The sequence below is a fragment of the Diceros bicornis genome, chromosome 29 (assembly GCF_020826845.1).
Source record: "Diceros bicornis minor isolate mBicDic1 chromosome 29, mDicBic1.mat.cur, whole genome shotgun sequence".
Lineage (NCBI taxonomy): Eukaryota > Metazoa > Chordata > Mammalia > Perissodactyla > Rhinocerotidae > Diceros > Diceros bicornis.
The window spans coordinates 26,867,920-26,874,378 of record NC_080768.1 but is presented as its reverse complement, the minus strand read 5'-3'; the positions used below and the strand labels follow the sequence as shown (position 1 = coordinate 26,874,378).

General features: G+C 43.3%; 1 pseudogene; it reads right to left on the bottom strand.

The window, feature by feature from the left end:
- Positions 1 to 648: 648 nt before the first annotated feature.
- LOC131393882 (C-myc promoter-binding protein-like) lies at positions 649 to 2,726 on the bottom strand (annotated as a pseudogene).
- Between the last annotated feature and the right edge of the window lie 3,733 nt (positions 2,727 to 6,459).

Sequence of the window (6,459 nt, the reverse complement as noted above, 5' to 3'; positions counted from 1 at the left end):
AGAATTGAAGTGTCTGATTCCAAAGCATTTCCCTTTATGCTACACTGCTTTCTTCCTAAAGACACGAGGACCAGCCAGTACAGGACCACACCCAGGATCCCAGCCTTGGAAAGATTACAAACATACACATTTATATATATTTACATATACATTCATGTAAATATATACACTATTATTATTAGTATTATTTTTTGTGTGAGGAAGATTAACCCTGAGCTAACATCCATTGCCAGTCCTCTTCTTTTTCCTGAGGAAGATTGGCCCTGGGCTAACATCTGTGCCCATGTTCCTCCACTTTATACGGGATGCCGCCACCACATGGCTTGACAAGTGGTGCGTCGGTCTGTGCCGGGGATCCGAAACTGCAAACCCTGGGCCACCAAAGCGAGTGCGTAAACTTAACCACTACACCACTGGGCAGGCACCCAATATTATTTTTTAAGTGCTGTTGCTCAAATACATTATTAAATTTGGAGGGCATCTGTTTGCTCTGTCACAGATTGATATGGCTTCTAAAATTGTGCTTCTGCAATATCTCTTTTTATTCTAATGGTTTTTGCTCTATATGTTTTGTTGCTGCTTTCTTTGGTACATGACAGTTTGCTACTGTTATGTCTAGTTTTTTTCTCGTATTTTTTTATAGAAGTGTTATTTTACACACTGGCTATACAGTACACATTGAAAGTATACACACACATGCACATGCATCCAAAGGTTTTTCCACATCCCCTTATCCCTGTACTGGTGATCCATCACAGCTGTGTGTACTCGACTAGCTGTGAGACGATCATATGCCATCTCTCGCTCTGTTACACGTGAGAGGAATGGTATTTCTCAGTATAAACTCTGCTGTCTTTTAAAATGTGGACACTTATTCAGAGTCTCTAAGATCTGACTCATTGGTCCATAGATACTGATTTTAATACTTTTTACCATACTTTTCACCATACTTTTCAATAGTTCTTGGTTAAATGAGTTATCTCTTTTTTGCAATAAAGGGACCATTGGGTACTTTTGGGTGTGGGGGTGTACAAAGGAGGGTTTGGGTCTTGATATAATTCATACTGCCCCATAACATTTGTGTTAACACGTATTTACCATCTTCAGACTACAATGGTGGAGAATCTTTGAATACTTATTACAATGCTCAGAAAACAGAATCAATCCAGGTATGTTACCAGGAAAGTCACAATGTCTAAAATACCACACCAGGTTCCAAAAAACAATTGGATGAGGATCCACAAAGTCTGCCGCTGTTATTGTATGATGGTCTTCATTTTCTAATAAGCTTTCAAGTTCCTTCTATGTTGTTAAGGGACTAAGATGCGAAACATTGATAGGATCTAGGCTTGGGAGGTGCCACTCTAATCCTAAAGACTTTGCCGCTTCTTGTCAAGCAGCTGTGGGCTGCCTGTAGAAGGAGCTTCTGTCCTCCAGTATCTTCCTTATCCAAGGGGTCATGAATACTAACACTCCAGGCCATTCGAAATACTGGACATTTTGACATAGCTGTGTTGATCTATCAGCAGGGATCTGAATACTTCAGGGACATGAATTTTCCTGCCATTTAGATGTGCAGTTAGAGCAAACCTCCCTTGAACAGAGATGACAGATGTGTCCAGACCAGAGGCTGATGCTGAGATGCAAGAGTGCCTCGTCTGACTTGAAAGGAAGACAGAAAATACATATTTTTCCGTAGATGGGCTTGACTTCAAAAAGTATCTCCCAGGTCATCTTAAATTCCTCATTTCAATATTCAGAAAGGATAAGAAAAGATTGCCAAAAAACAGGCATGTAGTATTAAGATGCGAATCATCTGCTGTCCAGCCTACCATGATTTCCTCATCATGGGCAAGACAGGTTTGACACCAAGAGTAACCTGAGATGAGAATCTCCATTGCATAATTCTGCAAGATATTTGTATTACTTGAGCTGCACAAAGATGCCACTTCTGATTTCTCAGGTAAGGCAAACTTTGACAGGAATCCTTCTAAGGAGATGGAACTTTCCAGGTGTATTCAGCTGAGATCAATTCCCTTAGTCCCTGAGCTGGCACTGCTCTCTTGGGAGGAAGCAGCTCTTTCTGACTCATGACAGACATCTTCATCTGTTAAAGAGGTCCATTCAGTGCCCTGGGCTTCCACCGAAGTACTGTGGTATACGTGGGGAATCTCGAATACTGTTTGCTTGCTTTCTCTGCAACTCCTTTTCCAGCAGTGAGCGTACCGTCTCTTAGAACATCTAGGTTAAATATTAGTAGTGTATCTACATTAAGTGAGGGTGATGAATGGGTTAAGATATCTTGAGATCCTTCCCTAAAAGGGAAAGTGGATGAGAAGGCTGGAGAAGCCCAGAGTCTTTCCCTTGGTCTGTCCTCACTTTTTGTATAGCTTTTTTATTTGGTAGGTCTTACTGGCCTGGGAGAATTAAGAGGAGGCTAGATCTTCTGCATGCCTTGACCAATGCTGGACTCCTCTTGTTGGTTAATTTATCATCACACGTCTGATGTCAATCAATGTTTGATTTACGAATTGTCAAAGACCTGTCATGTTACTCGTATTTATCACGATTTCTTCAGCTCTATCACACCTAGCAGATGGTGTTGAAATGCATTTGCTGTCATCTTTGTCCTCCTCCTCCTCTTCTCTTTGCTATTGTTTAGTCTTGGCAAACAAAAGAGAGAAGGGATCAAATCCTTCAGGTTTTACTGGAGAGCTGCTGTTCATAAGTTGTATAGCAAAATCACATTTATGGAATTATCAAATTTACAGAGTAAAATTACTTCCTCTAACCCTTCCTTCACACCTTTCCCCCGCCTGGAATGACTTTGTAGTTTACCTGGTAAATTCATGCTCAAAGGACCATTTAACTGTCATCTCCTAGCAAGCCTTTTTAGGAAACCCCCTTTCCTCTACTCAGCTCCTGTCTGCTACTGCCTAATTTATGCTTTAAGAAGGCTTCCTACTTCTGTTTTAGCATATTTTGTGCATACTATTACTACAGTACATACAATAGTACATCATAGTTAGTTGTGAATGAGTTCTCTTGTCTCATGTCCCAGATTCTGAACTTCTAAGGACTGCGTCTTACTCTTCTCCATATCATCACAGCCTAGCTTAGAAGCTGGCCTACTTAGCATTGGTTCACAGATGTTTGTTGAATGGGCATATGACTATGTGGCTCAGGAGTTTTCCTCTCTGAGCCTGAATGGAGATTTTTGACCCTGTGACCACCCCAGGCATCTATTTGCATGAATTAGTGGTATAACCTTAGAGGAAGATTTCTGAGCATGCTCCGGCCAGAGGCAGGCACAGGAGATGGGGAGGACAGTAAGGTGTCTGTTCCCCCAGTCCTAAGCTTAATTCCTTTTTGGAGAGGGGCTGCAGGCTGAAAAGGAAAGAGCTGTTTCCTTGAGGACTTTGTAAGATTCTGGGCACAGGCAGTGCCACCTTGGGACCCAGAAAGCATTGTGCAGGACAGGCCTGGGGGAAGGGTGTCACCCATTCCTACAATACAAGTGTGTGGCTCTAGGGGTACAGTGATGACGTGAGGAAACTTCATGCCATTTGTCACCTTCAGGTGTGAGAGAACAGCTTTGCAAACTCCCAGAGACAGTGCTCTTGGAAGAAGAAATCTCATGGATTACTGTAGCACCAAAAGCAGTGGTGATGGCAAAGGCTAGCCTGTCTTGAAAGTGACCTGTGGGGGCCGGCCCGGTGGCTTAGTGGTTGAGTGCACGTGCTCCGCTGCTGGCGGCCCGGGTTTGGATCCCGGGCGCGCACCGACGCACTGCTTCTCCGGCCATGCTGAGGCCGCGTCCCACATACAGCAACTAGAAGGATGGGCAACTATGACATACAACTATCTACTGGGGCTTTGGGGAGAAAAAGGGGAAAAAGGAGGAGGATTGGCAATAGATGTTAGCTCAGAGCTGGTCTTCCTCAGCAAAAAGAGGAGGATTGGAATGGATGTTAGCTCAGGGCTGATCTTCCTAAGAAAGAAAGAAAGGAAGGAAGAAAGGAAGGAAGGAAGGAAGAAAGGAAGGAAGGAAGGAAGGAAGGAAGGAAGGGAGGAAGGAAGAAAGAAGGAAAGAAAAGAAAGGAAGAAAGAAAGGAAAGAAAGAGACCTGTGGGCAGCCAACATTTAAAAAGAGGCCAGAGGAGAGGACTGTGAGCACAGTTGAAATCCCCTCAGAGGACTCCCAGGACAGACCGGGAGGATTTGGGAACAGGGGCTGAGGGCCACCTAGCCAGCACTACTGGGTTTAATGAAAACATAGTACTGTCTGATGGGCTTAGGAAAGCTTAGGTTATAAATGAATAATAACTTAATAGTTTTGAATAGAGGACATGTGTAAAATGTGAAAAATCACATGCTCATTAGAATTATGATGTGATTAAGTGCTTTTGCAGATATGTCAAAACATTGATTGGGTAGCTCAGGTTAGGGACAAACTTCCACTTCCTGGGTTTATCACCATGGAATCAATCATTGAGTGGGTGTTGAACTTGGAGCGTTCACCTTGAAAGAGTAAAGTCCAGGAGAGAAACGCATTGCAGAGGGAAGGCTGGCTGTCCCTCTGCCAGATACTTCCTAAAGGGGAATTTACCTTGATGATTTAACCACAGTCCAGTGTTGGGCCTTTAGTTTTTCAGGTTCAAAAACTGAGAAAATTGGTTTTCAGCACACGGAGGTAAGATCAGTTTATCAGGCCCTCAGTCATACTAACCAAGTTCACAAGAGACAGATGTGTAAATCAAAACGCCATTTTATTAATTTACAGTGACAAGTAAATTCGGCCAGGGGATCAGACACACATTCTGTTTCAAGCACATTCTCTCCCTGTGGTGAAGTCTATGTGGGGAGTCAAATTATCATCAGAAGACAGCCAGGTGAGCCTGGAATCCGAGCAGGAAGAGGGAGCTGGCTGTCTGATTGGAATGTTAAATGAAGACATATGCTTCAATCTGCACCAAAGAGATATACCTGGAGGGGATGAGATGGACCAAATTCTTGGGACAGGAAACCTGCTCCAAGACAGACCTGGGTGTTCACGACTCCTTCTTCCTCTTGGACACTGCTTTGTCCCATGCTGACCACACCTCTGTGCTGACTTGTTCTTTTTCCGGTTGTGTCAATTCCATTGACTAGGTTATAGCCCAGCATGCCCTCTTCTTTGACCTTGACCTTGCCTTCACCTCTGCCTACCTAGTGAGGCTGGGAAATGGACCATTGTCCCAGAGTGACCCTAACCTAGGGTCATCAGTGCCTGTTGTGTTCTGCTGAGGTTAGGAAGCTTCATATCATCACATACAATCAGTGTGTAAACCAAACAACCCCCCAGGTTTTGCCTGTCAACCTTCAGGCCAGAGGAGGCTAATGAATTGTTAACGATGGGTGATCGATGCCTTTATCTCAGAACAGGGGCTCCTCTTCTCTGTAAGCCATTTGCTGCCTTAATTGAAGCCGGAGTAAGTTGCTGCTGGGAGCTGAGTTGATGAGAGCCCTGCTGTAGTCCTGGAATTACAGGCTCATGCTCTGCATCAGCTCTCACACACCATATTTGAAATGCTCAGGATGTTAGCTGACACCTTCGTGAAAGAAAGAAATAGCCTAAAGCTAACAGCTCTGGTTTGGTCTGTGGGGAAGGAGACATTCACGGCATTCACCGCTTTGAGAGCTGCCCTTTGGTCTAACGTGTCCGTCTTCCCCAATCATCCCTTCCCGGAGGTTGCTCTCTTAGAACAGAATGACCCACGTGAGCCTTCACTTTACTGAAATCATTTTAATGCATGACAGTTACTGAGCGCTTAACATGTGCCAGACTGTGTTCTAAGCCCTTTACGTATTAATTCATTTACTCTTCACAACAATCCTGTGGAGTTTGGTACTACTGTTATCTTCATATCGCACATGAAGAAATGAGACAAAGAGAAGTTGAGTAACTCGCCCAGGGTCACCAGCTAATCATTGGCAGAGCAAGAATCCACACCTTTCAGGCTGAGTCCCAAGCCTGCCCTTTTACCCGCATTGTTAAACAGAGCCAAAAGAGTTCTCTAAATGTCTTCAATGTTCCCATAGAGCTGTTTAAATTTTAGCTGACTCTACTAGCTTTCACTATCTGAGTTTCCAGGAATCTGCTTAAAAATTGGAGTATTTTAACAACAAATATTTGATTCTACTGATAGTACACCCTTGCACAAGTCATTTATCTCTCTGGAACTCAGTTTGTTTGAAATGTGAAGGCTACAGAATCTCTTTGTTCTCTTCCAATTTTGACTGTCTGGATTTACTACAATGACCACTTCTACCGCTTTGTAATTGTAGGGATTTTAACAATTTACATAGATAATTTTATTTTTCTATTCAATGACCATTGAGTCAAGAAATAAGACTTGTTTACCTTTATATTTCCAGAAATAGCTGTTATAGTGTGGGACATGGTAGGTACCATTTATA